General features: G+C 35.3%; 1 long non-coding RNA gene and 1 pseudogene across 1 annotated transcript; one reads left to right on the plus strand and one right to left on the minus strand.

Moving 5' to 3' along the window:
• Positions 1–2684: 2684 nt before the first annotated feature.
• On the minus strand, positions 2685–14397 carry LOC112526018. Its single transcript, XR_003070461.1, has 4 exons — positions 14250–14397; positions 8559–8684; positions 3268–3375; positions 2685–3049 (listed from the first exon to the last, which is right to left on the minus strand). It is a non-coding gene; the product is annotated as an uncharacterized LOC112526018 (long non-coding RNA).
• A 224-nt stretch (positions 14398–14621) lies between these two features.
• On the plus strand, positions 14622–15532 carry LOC112524880 (annotated as a pseudogene).
• The last annotated feature ends 816 nt before the right edge of the window (positions 15533–16348 follow it).

Genomic DNA, 16348 nt, shown 5'->3' on the forward strand with positions numbered 1-16348 from the left:
GTGTTCTAGAAGGTATACCTGTTTCATAAGCCATGGTTTCAAGTCTTCCAGGTACAGGGTGTGTGACAGTAGATCAACTTCCTTCATTCATAAGAGCAAAGTTAATGGACTCTACAGAATCAGATAAGAAAGAGTCTAAAAGATCTTCATCTTTTGGAGTCATTCTTATGTTTCCCAAATCATCTTGATAGATAATTTGTGATTCATGAAGTTGTCCTTGTTTCTTAAGGAGAGCTTCCATTTCTTCAAGTTCCTGAGGATTCAGAGTATAACCAAATAATTCTTTAGGGTAAAGAATTTTATGATCACATTCATTCCATCCAGTAGGTTTTATGTCTTCAATTTTAGTCTTACTCGACTCAGGAGGAGTATATTTGACTAAAAAGGGTTTGATCTCATTTGGGTTACTAGAATCAAAGTACTTAGAGTCTTCTTCTAATGTATCCCATTCATCACTAAGCTCAATATTCATAAAACTAGTGGAAAATCTATGCAGATCTTCATCAATAGTTTCACTTTCATCATAAACATTTGAAGATAAGGCATTGTCCTTGTAATTTCTAAATCTCAATGATTTAGATCCACTGGGTTAATGTAAGAGACATAACTAGTGGGGACAATTGTAGATGGTTCTCTATGGAATGGAATGGAATGGTCCATTCACTTCCAGCAATGGTTTGAGAATCAATCTGGACAGGAGGTATCATTTGTATTCCTCTAGAAGACACCGTCTGTATGATTGAGTCAATATCAACATTATACTGACTTCCAGCTATTCCAATTAGTCTTCCTAAAAACACTATCTCTATGGCCAGATTTTTTCCTAAAAATTTTTCATATCCTAGTGTCTAGATTTGTAAAGTAACATGCTTACAAAAATCACTTAAAGTCAAAACCAATTTTCTTGTTTACAAGCAAAATGACAAGTAGAACTCTTTTTCTTGGTCGTTCTAGAACTATCAATGAAAATGAATCTGTGAACAACAGGAGGTCTCAAATTGTTGGACAAGAAACTAGGCTAAATTTCAATACCCTACGAAGGTTATTTTCTCGAAGATCTTCTAACACTTCTAGACTTGAAGATATGATTAATGTTGATAGAAGTGAACAGCTTCTTAACAATAATCAGTTAGAAGCATTTAATCCTATTAGACTTTATTCTACTGGGATATTCGAAAGAAACCCTGGTCTTTTTAGACACCATAGTTTACAAAATCTTGTTGTACCCCAAGGAAGAGTTATTTCCATTAATTTAATGACTAGAGAAGCTAGCATTAGATTAAGACATACCAGCAGAACCACTCTACATTTTGGACTTTTAATTATTGCAGTAAAAGGTCTTCATAGAACTGGTTTAGGAACAAAAGCCTTGTTAGTCTTGATTGACAATAGATTTTCTAATCTTGATCAAGCTATAATAGGAACCATGGAAATAGACTTGAACAACAATATAGGTGTTGCTTATATTGCTCCTCAAAACTTTTCATTAAGTGTTAGTGATTTATAGCAAAAGATTAGTAGGTTGTTAATTATTTATATGAACCATAAAAAGGTTACTTGATAACCGGAAAAAGTCAAACCCCTGATAACCGATTTAAGAATATTTTTTTCGACAAATGATATGGAGATTGATCCCAATGCATCTCATCCTAATGTGCGTTTAAGGATGGAGATCCCTTATTATGTTTCTCAACGGAACCCAACCCATATGTTTCATAATGTAATAATTTCACATGTATATGTTTCACTCTATGAATTTTCACATGTAATTTTAACATATGTGAAACAATATTTAAAAACATAGCTGATAAAATATCGGTTTTCACAGATTTGTAACATTTTTGTAGTTCTCATTTCATCACCACATTATATAATATGTATATGTCCGTGTGTGTTTTTATTTTTATTTTTTTGGGGGGGAGGGGGGGGATGTTAACCATTCAGTCATAGCATGTGATGAGATTTTGTTGTAGGGTCTTCTACATATTTCTGATGTGGGAGTAAGAGGGAAGAAATGGTCCCAATCTAAACATAAATGCACATGTATTGTATATAATTTGTTTGGAGGATATTTATAAAAGGTATCTGAGGATGACATCTGAGGCCATTCGTAGATGAACATCATACCATCATACCTCATATCATTTATTCTTGATCCTAATAAGTTTTCATGGGGATTAAAGTACAGAAGTTAAGCGCAAATTGAGACAATAAGAGAAAAGCTTCTCCAGTAAAAGGGATGACGAAGACATAATTGTGTCGAAAGACTTTCTAAAGGGTAGATAAAACATAAAATTCAAACTTTAGAACTTGACAACCCAAAAAGCATTAGCTTACCTACATTATTTTATAAAGCATTTAAGTAAAACTTTTAAATTGTAAGAGTGTAATACAAATTACTAATGTATTACAAAGTCCACATCTCACCATCAATCCTTTACAAAAAAAAAAAAAAAAAAATAGGATCTACATTAATAATACATTTTCGGTTTAAAATTCTTTTTGCATCAAATTGCATAACATAAGGTGTGCACAACTAGTATTTAATAAATGAAACCAAATCGAACACGAAATAGGATATGGAAAGGGTACATGTAAGCAGACCTTATAAACCACATCAAATGGTTTCATCTTTCTCTAAATGAACCAACTTTTATGTTGCCATAATGAATAACTAAGAAAATAGAACCCAAAATCAAGAACAAACAAATGCCATCCATTCAAATCCCTAGATTTCATGTCCCTAAAGAATCATAAAAGCTTATCATGATTAAGGTCACATGTTTGCCACTCGCATCTTTAGTGAACATCATGTAAATGTCATATGGGTATGCAAAAATACAACCGGGAATGTAACATCTGAGGCAATCTGATGACCAAAAAGAAAGAAAAGGGTCATTCGGTTCCAATGAAATTGGAAGCAAAGTTGGCAGAGTCTAATGATCTGATGCGTTGACCTTGAAAGCACCTACAGATCATGTTCATTGGCCAGAGACTAGCCAAAGAATTGAGGTAATTGAAGTAAGCTGGAACCTTTAATTGCAAGCTCCTACAAGTAAATCATAATATTGTAATGTATATCTTGTTAAGCACATCAAAAAACCAAATTTCATTCGAATTCTTGCTTGATTTCCGTTTCATTATATCTACTAGATATTAAAAGATCTACACTTTTGCAATATAGACATAAATAAATATCTTTTCAATAAGCCAAAACAATTCATGCATCTAAGAGAGAGAGTTGATAGAGATAGATAGAGAAAGCACCTGTTCAAGTCGAGCAGCAAGTGGTGAGGAAAGTTTATTGCAATTCTTTATCCCCAGCGGTCCAACTTCCAGACGTTGCAATCTTCATCCCATTTCTAGACCCCGGTCCTGCCCATCCAATGGTGAAGCCCAAGTTAGCTAAGGAATTGGATCTACCAACTAAACTAGAAAATTATTGAAAAGTGAGAATGCTAACAGAATTCAGTAATTAAGTAATTAAGTAAAAATGAAAAAGAAAATCCAACTTTGTGGCGCATATCCTTCAACGTAGGACGGCTAAAGGTTGCATGATTGCATGTTGCTAAGACCTACTTGGAAGATACTTTGGCAAAAGACTTGATCATACTTTGTCTAAGATAAAGACGAGCTTTCATATCTTTTCATTAATTATTGCTGGTGATCATCTAAGACGACAAAGTGTTTAGAAGATAAACCTCATCGATATCTACATTTATTTCCTATAAATTTGGAGTGTTTGCTCCATTTCCATAACCTACATCTTTAGTTTCAAACTTTGAGCTAGACACAGTTCTCTTTACTTACCCCCCCCCCCCCCCCCCCCCCCATTCAACACAAAAATATACAACATATGGAAGGCTCATATTCAACCAAAAATCTAGCATAAAACGCTATGCTAATAATACTTCTCTACATGGCTNAACCTCATCGATATCTACATTTATTTCCTATAAATTTGGAGTGTTTGCTCCATTTCCATAACCTACATCTTTAGTTTCAAACTTTGAGCTAGACAGAGTTCTCTTTACTACCCCCAATTAAAACTTCTACTGCCATTCAACACAAAAATATACAACATATGGAAGGCTCATATTCAACCAAAAATCTAGCATAAAACGCTATGCTAATAATACTTCTCTACATGGCTTCCTCCATCAGTTTCATCTTCGCCCTCGAGAAAACAAACGTCGAATTCATCGGATCGTCATGAAAAGGAAGTCTATGAAAAGGAAATTGTTTAAGAATGCTATCCACTTTCTAAAGAACACAAGGGGCCAGAAAACTAATAGCACACCATATAAGAAAACATACTTTCTCCTATTTCACTATGAGGTATATTTTCTCATCAAAAACCCAAAATATAAATAAGGGGATATCACTCACTCGGTCCCAGCATATGACCACTTTTTGTTGTTATGCATTGTTCTACATTATAAAAGATTTCTAATTTGAGAGAGAAATTTATAAAAAGTATCAAAATGTGAATATAATTTGTTTGATAAATTTATAAAAAGTATCAAAATGTGATGTATGAGGCCATTCAAAGGCCAAAATCACCTTACAAAGTACTCAGAAATGAACCAGTCAATTTTCATGATTCCAAAATGTTTTCACAGGAATTACAATACAAGATATATCTTCATTTTATCTATACTATTTTATAAAACATTTAGATAAAACACTAAAATTTTAAGAGTATAAAATATACAAACCATCAAGTACAAGTCACTAATCTATTTAGATTATGAATAAGGAATACATGGGTTTTGCCATTTTGGAAAACCCATATCACTATTGATCCCTTTCCAACAGTTATGTTAGCTTCTCTAGGCAGGAAATTCAGAGAAATTAGAGATATGATGGTTGGATCTATTTCAAGATCATAAAACAAGGCAGCTGAAAGGAAACATGAAGTGAAGCAGCGAAACTTCAAGCCCACCAGCAGAAGTTATAGCTCAATGTAGCAAAAAAAAACCAAATTTTTTGTTCTAATTCCTTGTAACAATGTGAATGTATGGCAAATTGTTGCTAGCCTAATTGCAAATGCAATGTACTATTGAGTGAACATATGATCATGCCTCATATTGCTTTCATACTTCCTGTAAATTGGAAGTCTAAAATGAAAATGAGGAAAGTTCTTTAAGAATGTGGTCCACTTTCTAAAGCTCACATTATGACAAGGGCCCAGAAAACTAATAACACACCATATAAGAAAACATACTTTCGACTATTCACCATGAGGTGTGTTTTCTCATAAAATACCGAAAATACTTTCGCGCTGTTTATGTACACCTTTGTATGATTACAAAGTATTGTAATTTCATAAATTTCGGATTTCCTTTTTAATGAGAAATCGCATCAAATTTCCATTACTGCTTATAATAAAATTTTGCATCATCTCACGGGTACACAACTAGAATTTAGTTAGAAGATTAATTTGGTATTCTTAATATGATTTATTATAATATATAGAACATAAATATATATATATATGTATATATATATATATATAAAATTATAAATAAAGTATACTATCAAATCTTAAAATATATATATATGTGTGTGTGTGTGTGTGTGTCCTTCAGTTTGTTTCCTTGACAATGGGAATGGAGAGAGAAAAAACAATCTTTTATGTTGGCTACAAGTAATGTAGATCAGTTTTGTTTGACGATATTAGATTTTTTTGGTCCCACACCACCCCATATGAATGAGAATTGCAAGACACTTATGGTGATCTAAAAAATATATATTCGAAATCGAGTGTTTAAAACACTCTCCTAACATGACAAGTAGACAAAATATGTTAACAACTAAACTTGTAGTTTTCTTATAACAGTAAAACTCCTAGGAAGCTGAAAAACAAAACCAAATCAAACGAAACGGGTTATCCATCTCAAAAGCAGGATTGGGGGTGGGATGTACACAGACGTATCCTCTTTTAGTTTTCCTATAACAGTAAAACTCTAGGAAGCTAAAACACCAAACCAAATCAAACAAAACAGGTTATCCATCTCAAAAGCAGGGTTGGGGGTGGGATGTACACAGACTTATCCTCAACCTAAAGGGTAAAACAGCTCTTTTCATGAATACCCCAGCTTGTGCAAAAATGCAAGTTATAAGGAAAGAAGAACCAAGTGTCAAATCTAACCCAAATTCTTATTGAAAAACAATGTTGTAGTTAATACTGAACATCGAAATAAGCTTTTTCGTTCTCATTGGGGCAAAAGGGGTAATTCTACAACAGCACTTGCAACATGACTTCTTTAAACATCCAAAACCCCACACTCAATTAGACAAACTTTTTGTCTCCACTCATTCACATCCAATCCTACATGCCTACTCAAGCAATGAATTGGCTTTTCTATGGGCTCACAAGCACGGCCGTTTCCAGTTCATTTTTATAGCTAATAAAACTGTTTAAAAATATAAATCATAGATGAAGTAATTTTCGGCCTCGAGAAATTTATAAACTGGTCACCTAAGTAGATTTTCTGGCTCTGACCGAGAGCCGAAATATTGCTAATTTACCTCGAAAGATTATATATATTAACTCTAATGGAGCCTTTAATTTCCATTTCATCTCCTTCAAATGCATCTGTACATGTATCGTCATCAGTCATGGCTATACTCACCCATGTGATCACCTTCCCAACAACTCCACAAAATCTGGACAAACCAACTCCTTCATAACCACTAACCACCATCGATTTATGTATTCTCATACATAGAATGAGAATTGAAAGCTCACAGTCAAGACGACTCCACTAGTTCCGTCGGGCTTCTTGAATAATACTGGAATAGGGGGATAAAGTGCTAAAGCACAAGTCACGGAACCTAGTAGTATGACATGATGATTTAAGGAAGTAGGCTCTGGTGAAAGTGTAGGTGGCTGATTTGGTTAAGTTGTAAGAATGACAGGAGGAAAAGGATGGATAAAAGGGGTAGCTTAGAACAAGTAAAATGTCCCACTTCTGCCAGATCTAGTGTGTGAAATATGTGGTTCTGCAGCTTTTGAACAAGAGAGAAGGGTGTGTAGGGTTAAAAATGCACTACTGTTCTATGTGTGCATCGGTTGCCAAAAGCAGCATAACATGATTAAAGATCCAAATCAAATCGCTTCACCGTTCTCTAAATGAAAGAACTTTTATGTTGCCATATATAATAGTAATAATGAGCATGGTTTTCAAAATCATGTGAGGCGTACGCCTCAAGGCGAGGCGGTCAAAAACCACTAATGAGGCGGCGCCTCATGGTCCCTAGATGAGGCTTAAGCCTCAATTGGTGAGGCGGTGCCTTGAGGCGTTGAGGCGTGAGGCATTTCTGAGGTGCACACCTGAATTTGCTGTTGCCTTGATTTGTTGAGAATAGGTGCCTGATGAGGCGAGAAAAAAAAATATATTACTCAAGTTTTTCTCAAGTAAAGTCAAACACTCAATTGTACTTTTATAATTTAAAGTACAAAGAAGCCTTTAGGATGTACTTTTATCTTACCAATCAGAAACAAATGTTACATTTCCATTTCCTAATCCTACTTTTGTCTTTCTCCTCCTCCTTTCTTCCCATATTTTCTTCTCCTCCTTTTTTTCTTCTCCACCGAGAATACCTCTCCAAACCCTATTTTTTTTTCTACTGCATTTCTTACTTTTTCCTCTCTCAAGGAGATATTCATCTCAAAGGCCAACCCAAAAAGTAAGTTCTTTTTAGTTTGTGATAGTGATTATGGATACAATTGTGGAGCTATACAACTTGATCATGCTACAGGGAACAATAAGTTGTAGATTGATATGTTTTTAGACTTACAGTTAGTAATTTTAAGAATCTATGATGTTTAAAGTTTCGTATGGAATTATGGCTTATCATTAATATTATGAATTTTATTTGTTTTACGCCTCGAGGCTTGTGGCTCGGACCACCATGAAACTTACGCCTCAGGGCGTGGAAGGAAAACACCTCGAGTCTCGATTCCGCTTTTTAAAACCTTGATAATGAATACCTAAGAAAAAATAGAAACTAAAATCAAGAACAAACAAACGTCATCGATTCAAAAACCCTAGACTCCTTGCCCCTCAAGTATCATAAGAGGTTGTCATAAGGTCATATGTCCGAGACACACATCTTTAATGGAGATGAAGTAACTTTCAAAATGATGTACAATAAAACTAGAAATATAACATCATAAAGTTGAGGTGATCTGAAGTAAAGCTATACAAAATCCCGATAGACCGGCAACCCAACCCAACCCAACCCAAACCAAAAAATAGGCCGATGAACCCAACCCGGACGAAACAAAAATTGATTCATGTTCCAAATTTTTACAAGGATTGGGTCGGAATAGGCTTGGAGTCAATCCACTGCGAGACTACAACTACTAGTTTGCCCTATTGCTCTATGTTAGTGACTTAGTTGTTTGGTTTTTTAAGAGTTTTCTCTTCTTTTGCTTTCGTAATTGTATCATGATTGATAATTTCATAGAAAAACATACATACGAAATCGTTTCTTCTTCAATTTGAACACAAATCATCAAAAACCAACAGAAAATTGAAAACACTTACTTGCTTGGTTGAACTTGATAGGAGTAGGATTGGATGAAGCCATGTCTTTTTATGTAATCCCTTTGAATCACCACTGATTGATGGAGATCATTGAACAGAAAGATTGTTTTCTCTCTTTCCCGTTCTCTGGTGTTGAATCGTACAAAAAAAAACAGTTAAAATGAAAGGAGTCTAAGGATATATAAGGCTATAACTGTAATGCCCCTTTTATACCCCTTTCTATTTATATATTAATTTTCGGTTTTATTTAAGTAGTGTAAAGGGAATTACCACTTTTCCCTTTATGTTATCATTTCCCTTTATGTTATCATTTCCATCAAATGATACAATATAAATAATTAAGTATACTTAAACATAAATATACCAATTTATAGAACACTTTTATATAAATGGTCCTAAGGCCAAAGTAACGGAAATATTCTAACATTCTCCCACTTGGCCGAGTGACCATTTGTCATTAAGTTGGCCAAGTAGCGTTCTAAACATCCTTCATACTCACACCATAGCAGAAAGATATAGTTACATGTATCATTATCGATACAGGACCCCCATCAATCATACTAAGGTACTTGTATAAAGATATCACATAATGAAGGCCACAAATCACAATAACCATAATGTGGTAATAAACATAAGATTTGTCTATAAGATTTATGTAAGTGCGCACAATTCATAAGTGTAGACAAACGATGAGATACATGAGGAAATCAAAGTTAAATACTTGTTCTAATTATAATTAAGCACATCACTAGTATATCATACAAGGTCTCGCCTAAAACCCATCTTCATCACAAGTTCTTGAAAACTCTTGGTGGTAGACCTTTCGTCATTGGAACCGCTAACATATCGTGAGTGTTGATATACTCGATACAAAGGTTATTTTCCTCTCCACGTTCTCGAACGAACAAGTACTTTGTTTCAAGATACAATCCAGCCCCGCTTGAACTGTTACTGTTCGAATAACTTACGGCAGCAGAATTGTCGCAATAGATCTTCAACGGTCTTGAAATGGAGTTGACTATCTTGAGTCCTTTAACTAGATTCCTCAAAAGCATTCCATGACATGTAGCATTATATACCGCAACATATTCCGCCATCATAGTTGAGGTTGTCGTCAATTGTTGCTTGTGACTCCTCCATGAAATGGTTCCGCCTGACATCATAAAAATGTATCCCGAGGTCGACTTTTTATCATCTTTATATTTAGCAAAGTCAGAGTTGGAATATCCTATCACTTCCAAATAATCCGTTCTTATATAAATAAGTTTGTAGGCTTTAGTCCCCTGAAGATATCGTAAGACCTTCTTAGCGGCCTTCCAGTGATCTAGGCCAAGGTTAGACTGATACCTGCCTAGCATGCCCACTACGTTAGCGATATCAAGACGTGTACAAACCTGAGCATACATCAAGCTCATGCTCATCAAGCTCCCTACTATAGAAGCATAAGTGATTGGTTTCATCTGATCCTTTTCTACTTCTGTTTTCAGACATTGGAAGGTTCCGAAAACATCTCCTTAACCACGGGAGCAACCGAAGGTGAGCAATGTTGCATGTTGTAACGTGTAAGGACACGTTCAATATATGCTTTCTGGGACAAACCTAATGTTCCATTGGCACGATCTCGTTGAATCTCAATACCAATTACGTATGAGGCCTCACCGAGATCCTTCATATCAAAATTGCGCGAAAGTAAGCGCTTTGACTCATGCAACATATCAATGTTATTGCTTGCCAATAGGATATCATCTACTTAAAGGACAAGTATAGTAAATTTGCTCCCACTCATCTTGAGGTATATACACTAATCCACTTGATTTTTAATGAAGTCGTTCTTCTTCTTGACTTCATCAAACTTCATATACCATTGACGTGATGCCTGTTTTAGCCCATAGATTGATTTCTTGAGTTTGCAAACCAAGTGTTCTTGACCCTCAGACTTAAAACCTTCTGGTTGGGTCATGTTCACATCTTCATGCAAATCTCCATTAAGAAATGCAGTTTTGAGGTCCATCATTATTTGCTTCAAAAGTTGATGTACCTTCATCGTGTGGTACTGATTGGGCATTAGGTTCCTCAAGAGGCACATTTTGAGGAAAAAGTACTGTCATTTTAGGACTTACTTCATTCATCTCATGGAGATCGACATCATTATTGGGATTACTCCCACTAATATTTGAATTCTCAAGAAATTCGACATGTCGAGTTTCGACTATTCGAGTACTGTGAGATGGACAATAGAACCGATATCCCTTTGAGCGTTCGGGATATCCTATGAAAGAGAAACTAACTGTTTTCATGTCAAGTTTTCTTTGTTGAGGAATATAGAGTTTAGCTTCGGCCGGACAGCCCCATATTTTCATATACCTTAAACTAGGTTTCCTTCCTATCCAAATTTCATAAGGGGTTTTCGGAACAGACTTAGAAGGAACTCAATTAAGTATATGGACTGTCGTTTTTAGTGCCTCGGTCCATAAGAATTTTGGTAGGTTAGTGTTTGCCAGCATACTTTGTACCATGTCCAAAAGGTCCTATTTTGCCTCTCAGCAACATCATTCTGCTGAGGGGTACCCGGCATGGGGTACCCGGCATGGTATACCAATTTACAATCCCATGTTTCTTGCAAAATTCAAAGAAAGAACCGGGAGATTGACCTACATCAATATGTCAACCACAATACTCTCCCCCTCGATCCGATCTCACTACCTTTATCTTTCAGTCGAGTTGATTTTCAACTTTGGCCTTCAAGGTTTAAACATTTCTAGATATTTGGATTTTTCATTAATTAAGTACAAGTACATATAACGTGAATAGTCATCTATAAAGGTAATGAATGATTTGTGTCCGCGGGAAAAGGTCCACAAATATCGGTGTGTATTAGTTCCAATAGACCGGAACTCCTAGCGGCACCCTTCTTATTTCCCTTTATCATTTTCCCTTTAACACATTTGATACATGTATTAAAATTAGTAAAAGCAAGATTCGGTAATACTCCATCTCTCACGAGGCTCAACATATGGTCTCGTGAAATATGGCCTAAGCGTTGATGCCATAACATAGATGAAGTTTCAAGATCTCGTTTTCTTTTATGTATATTCTCATCGACATTATATACTAATAGGGATTTCGAGAAGTCATCATCCAAACGTAATTTGTAAAAGTCACCCTCCAAATAACCAAAACCAACAACATCAGAATTTAGGCTAATAGTAACTATACCATCATCAAATAGTAGTTTATAACCACACTTATTAAGTTTAGGTACAGATACTAAATTCCGAGTAATGCTCGGTACTTATAAAGTGTCATATAAATATATACAGAAGCCCCCTTTCACTACTAAAGGTAAGGTTCCTACGGTTTCAACACTTAAATCTGCTCCATTCCCGACTTCAATGTTCCTTTGGTTTCTTGGCAATGTCTGGGTTGTATGGAATCCCTGTAAGGAATTTGTAACATGTACCATGGAAGCGGAGTCAATCCACCATGTATTAGATGGAACGCTAATATTAAGGGATTCATAAATCATATAAGAAGCGATATTACCTTTCTTAGCTAACCAATCCTTGAATTTTGGACATTCTCGCCGGAAGTGTCCCTTCTTATGACAAAACTTACAGCGAGGGGGTCCCTTTGGCTTACGTGAACTCGGAGTGTTATTTGTACTTGTTTTCTAGGCCTTCGAACTCTCTCCATATTGACTTTTACCCTTTCTATTGCCTGAATTTGTAGTAGTGACATAAGCAACATCGGGCTTCTCAATCTTAAGACGCTCCTCCTCTTGCACGCATATTGCAATCAGTTCGCTCATCTTCCACTTATCTCTCTGCGTATTATAGCTGATCTTGAAAGGACCAAACTGTGCAAGGAGAGAAGTCATTATGAAGTGGACTAGAAAGCCCTCACTGATCTCCATGTCCATGCCTTTAAGCTTGTTTGCCATGTCGCTCATCATCATGATGTGCTCACGCACACTGCTTATACCATCATATTTGCTTGTCAACATCTTCAGTATTAGGGTACTCGCATGAGCCTTGGAGGTTCCCTTGAATTGTTCCTCCACCGAATCCAAGTAGGTTTTCGCATTGTCCGAGTCAGGAATGGCTCCGCGAATAGCTATTGAAATGGAGTTTTTAATGATCATGAATGACATGCGGTTCGATCACTCCCACTGTTCGTAAGCTCGCCTTTGATCTGCAGTACTTGTTGCAGTGAGCTCAGCGGGACGATCATGTCTTAGCGCATGATCTAAATCCATAACTCCAAGGGTTAATTTTACATTATCCCTCCAGGATGAGAAATTAGTCCCAGTCAAAGGCTCAATCCCATAGTTATGTGACAGAGTGGTTCCAGGGGTTACTATGAAGTCAAATGTATGTAAAGAAGTGACTAAACATATTAGGGATATTTTAAAATAACAAGAATATCATAAATTAGAAGATCGCCTATTATCAACACCAAAATAATAGGCCATGATTGTGTCTTGTTTGATTATTGGTTTCACGTTGGTTATGACCAACAATCAAACAAGACGACACAATTAATATTCTAAACTACGCTACATAAACACTACATATCACCTTTGGGCAGAGATGTTATGTCTATGCAAATTATGCTAACAATCCATCATATATATTGTCAAACAATTAGCCATTGGGTTGGTTGCATGATAATATATATAATTACATAATATGGTATCACTTAATTTTGAATGTCAAATTAAATGATATACCGTTGGGTCAATCATTTAAATTTCCATTCAAAGTACCATTTAGTTTAATGATCAAGAAAACAAAATAAGCCCATGATTGGGAGTGTAACATATTTATGCATATAATAAATATGCAGATTACACAGTGGAGCCCTCGAATCAATTCAGTTACAAGACAACGAGAAAGAGTTAACAGTTCGCATCTTAATAGTCAATATTATGTCGGTTGGTCGCTGCTCTAAATAAGTCACTGCTTGTGAACCTTTAGAACCCGACTACAAACTTTCTCGGTTATTTGCTTGTGGACAAAAAAAAGGTTCGATGGATTTTTACCACGGTTCAAAGACCATATAAAAGTGGTCCGATGGATTTATAGAAGCATAGGATTTACAGATGCATATCATAGAAGCATGCGATTTTCAGAAAGTAGGATTAATAAAATATATAAAAATTACATAATCAAACACTTTCATATGCATTGTTAGAAAGGGCTTATTATAAAATCAATTTTCATATGCATATCAACCACATGTCTCACTTTGATTTTGTTTGTAATGAAATTCCATTATAATTCAAAATTAAATTGAATGGTTTCTAGAAATCAGGATATATGCACATGTTCTAATAATTCAAAATTAAATTGATTTTGTTACTTGAAATCGGGATATGCATTTGATTACAATGAAATTGATTCCATTCCACATGATTCCATTATAAATTTCATTACAATGAAATTGGTTCTGTTTATAAATTTGATCGTCCCACTTTGATATGCATTTTATGTTTTTATCAATTTCATACCACATTTTCAAAGAACGGGAATTAGGGTTTTCATTTTATAAATTGGTTCAAATTGATTGAGAATAACCATGCTCTGATACCACATGATTGATAATTTCATAGAAAAACATACATACGAAATCGTTTCTTCCTCAATTTGAACACAAATCATCAAAAACCAAAAGAAAATTGAAAACACTTACTTGCTTGGTTGAACTTGATAGGAGTATGATTGGATGAAGCCATGTCCTTTTATGTAATCCCTTTGAATCACCACTGATTGATGGAGATCATTGAACAAAAAGACTGTTTTCTCTCTTTCCCATTCTCTGGTGTTGAATCGTACAAACAAAGAGCTGTTAAAATGAAAGGAGTCTAAGGATATATAAGGCTATAACTGTAATGCCCCTTTTTATGCCCCTTTCTATTTATATATTAATTTTCGGTTTTATTTAAGTAGTGTAAAGGGAATTACCACTTTGCCCTTTATGTATCATTTCCATCAAATGATACAATATAAATAATTAAGTATATTTAAACATAAATATACCAATTTATAGAACACTTTTATATAAATGGTCCTAAGGCCAAAGTAACGGAAATATTTTAACATATCAACCATCAAGCATTAACCTGCCAACCTGTACCAACCCGCAAGGGTTGTGGGTTGGTTTGGGTTATATTTTTTAACAGGTTGGGTTGGGTTGGGTTATACTTTAGCTTCAAACTTTGAGCTATACAAAGTTCTCTTTACAACCCCCAATTAAAACTTCTACTACCATCCAACACAAAAATATACAAGATATCGAGGGCTCATATTCGACCAATTCTCTAGCAAAAAACACTAACCTTAATCTGATAATACTTCTCTACACGGCTTCCTCCATTAGTTTCATCTCTGCCCTCGAGAAAACAAATATTGAATTCATGAGATCATCTTGCAGTTTGACAACTTACCCTACACTCTGCTTCAACTCACTGTCAACTCGAGCAGGTGCAATCCAAACAAGCCCTAATCTACTAGCACAAATAGCTATATCCATCACCTCGACACCACCCGCTCCACCTCCCCAGCAATGATAAAATTGTCACGAGTGCATGGCATGGCTCCTCGAGAGGTTGCCGCCATGAAAGACTACATTGAGATGTTGAGTGACTCTGTTTACGAGTTGAATGGATCACTTGAGGAGATGAATCGATCGGGTTCTAAAGATTCCGAGCTAGTGATCAACGACATACAAACATGGGTTAGTTCCGCAATGACAGATGAAGACACATGCTCCGAAGGATTTGTGAATGACCCAAAAATGAAAAGCATGGTCAGAGGAAAAATTGTGAATGTTGCACACTTGACCAGCAATGCTTTGGCTTTGATCAACAGTTATGCCAGCTTCTCTAAGCAAGAGACTTAGAGAAATTAGAGCTATAATGGTTGGATGTATTTCAGGAATCATAAAATAAGGCAGCTGAAAGGAAACATGAACTGAAGCTGCGAAAGTTGATACACATAAGCAGAAGTTATAGTTCAATGTAGCAAAAACACCCAAATTTTTTATTTTAATTCCTTTGAAACAATGCGTGAATGGATGGCAAATTGTTGCTAGCCTAATTGCAAACGCAATTTACTATTGAGTGAAAATATTTTCAGGGCCCTTTTGGTTTGCTGGAATGTTTTTGAGGGATTTGGATTTCATGGAAAGATTTAGAATTAGAAGGATTAGGAATCTTTGGTGTGTTTGGTTTGTAGGATTTGGAATGGAAAAGAATTCCATTCTTTATTGATAATTTATAAAAAACAAACAAATTATTTAGAAATAATAAAATTACCTTTGATTGTTACCAAACAAATGTTTTTAATATATTTTAGAACATATTTACAAACAAATCCAACGATATCCCATGAAATACCCTGGGATTTCTAAATCCAATTTTTGTGGGATTTCAATTCTGGACTTTCCTTTAAACCAAACACGGAATTGGAATGGAATCTGATTCCAAATCCCACAAACGAAACGGGAGATCAAAGTATTAGTAATGTTCCGAAAATCTTATCATGTCTCATACTACTTTCATACTTTCTGTAAAGTTGCACTCACAAATGAAAACGGAGAAAGTTGTTCTAAGAATGTTATAGCTTTACCTACAGAAGACAAGGGCCCATAAAACTAATAACAAATTATGTAAGAAAAATATACATTCTCCTATGCATCGAATACCTAAAATATAAATATGGGGGATGTCATTCAGTCCCAGCATGTGATCAGTTTGTTATATAGTACATATATATTGATCCCATGTCCCC

The sequence above is a fragment of the Cynara cardunculus genome (assembly GCF_001531365.2).
Source record: "Cynara cardunculus var. scolymus isolate 2C chromosome LG 13, CcrdV1, whole genome shotgun sequence".
Classification (NCBI taxonomy): Eukaryota; Viridiplantae; Streptophyta; class Magnoliopsida; order Asterales; family Asteraceae; genus Cynara; species Cynara cardunculus.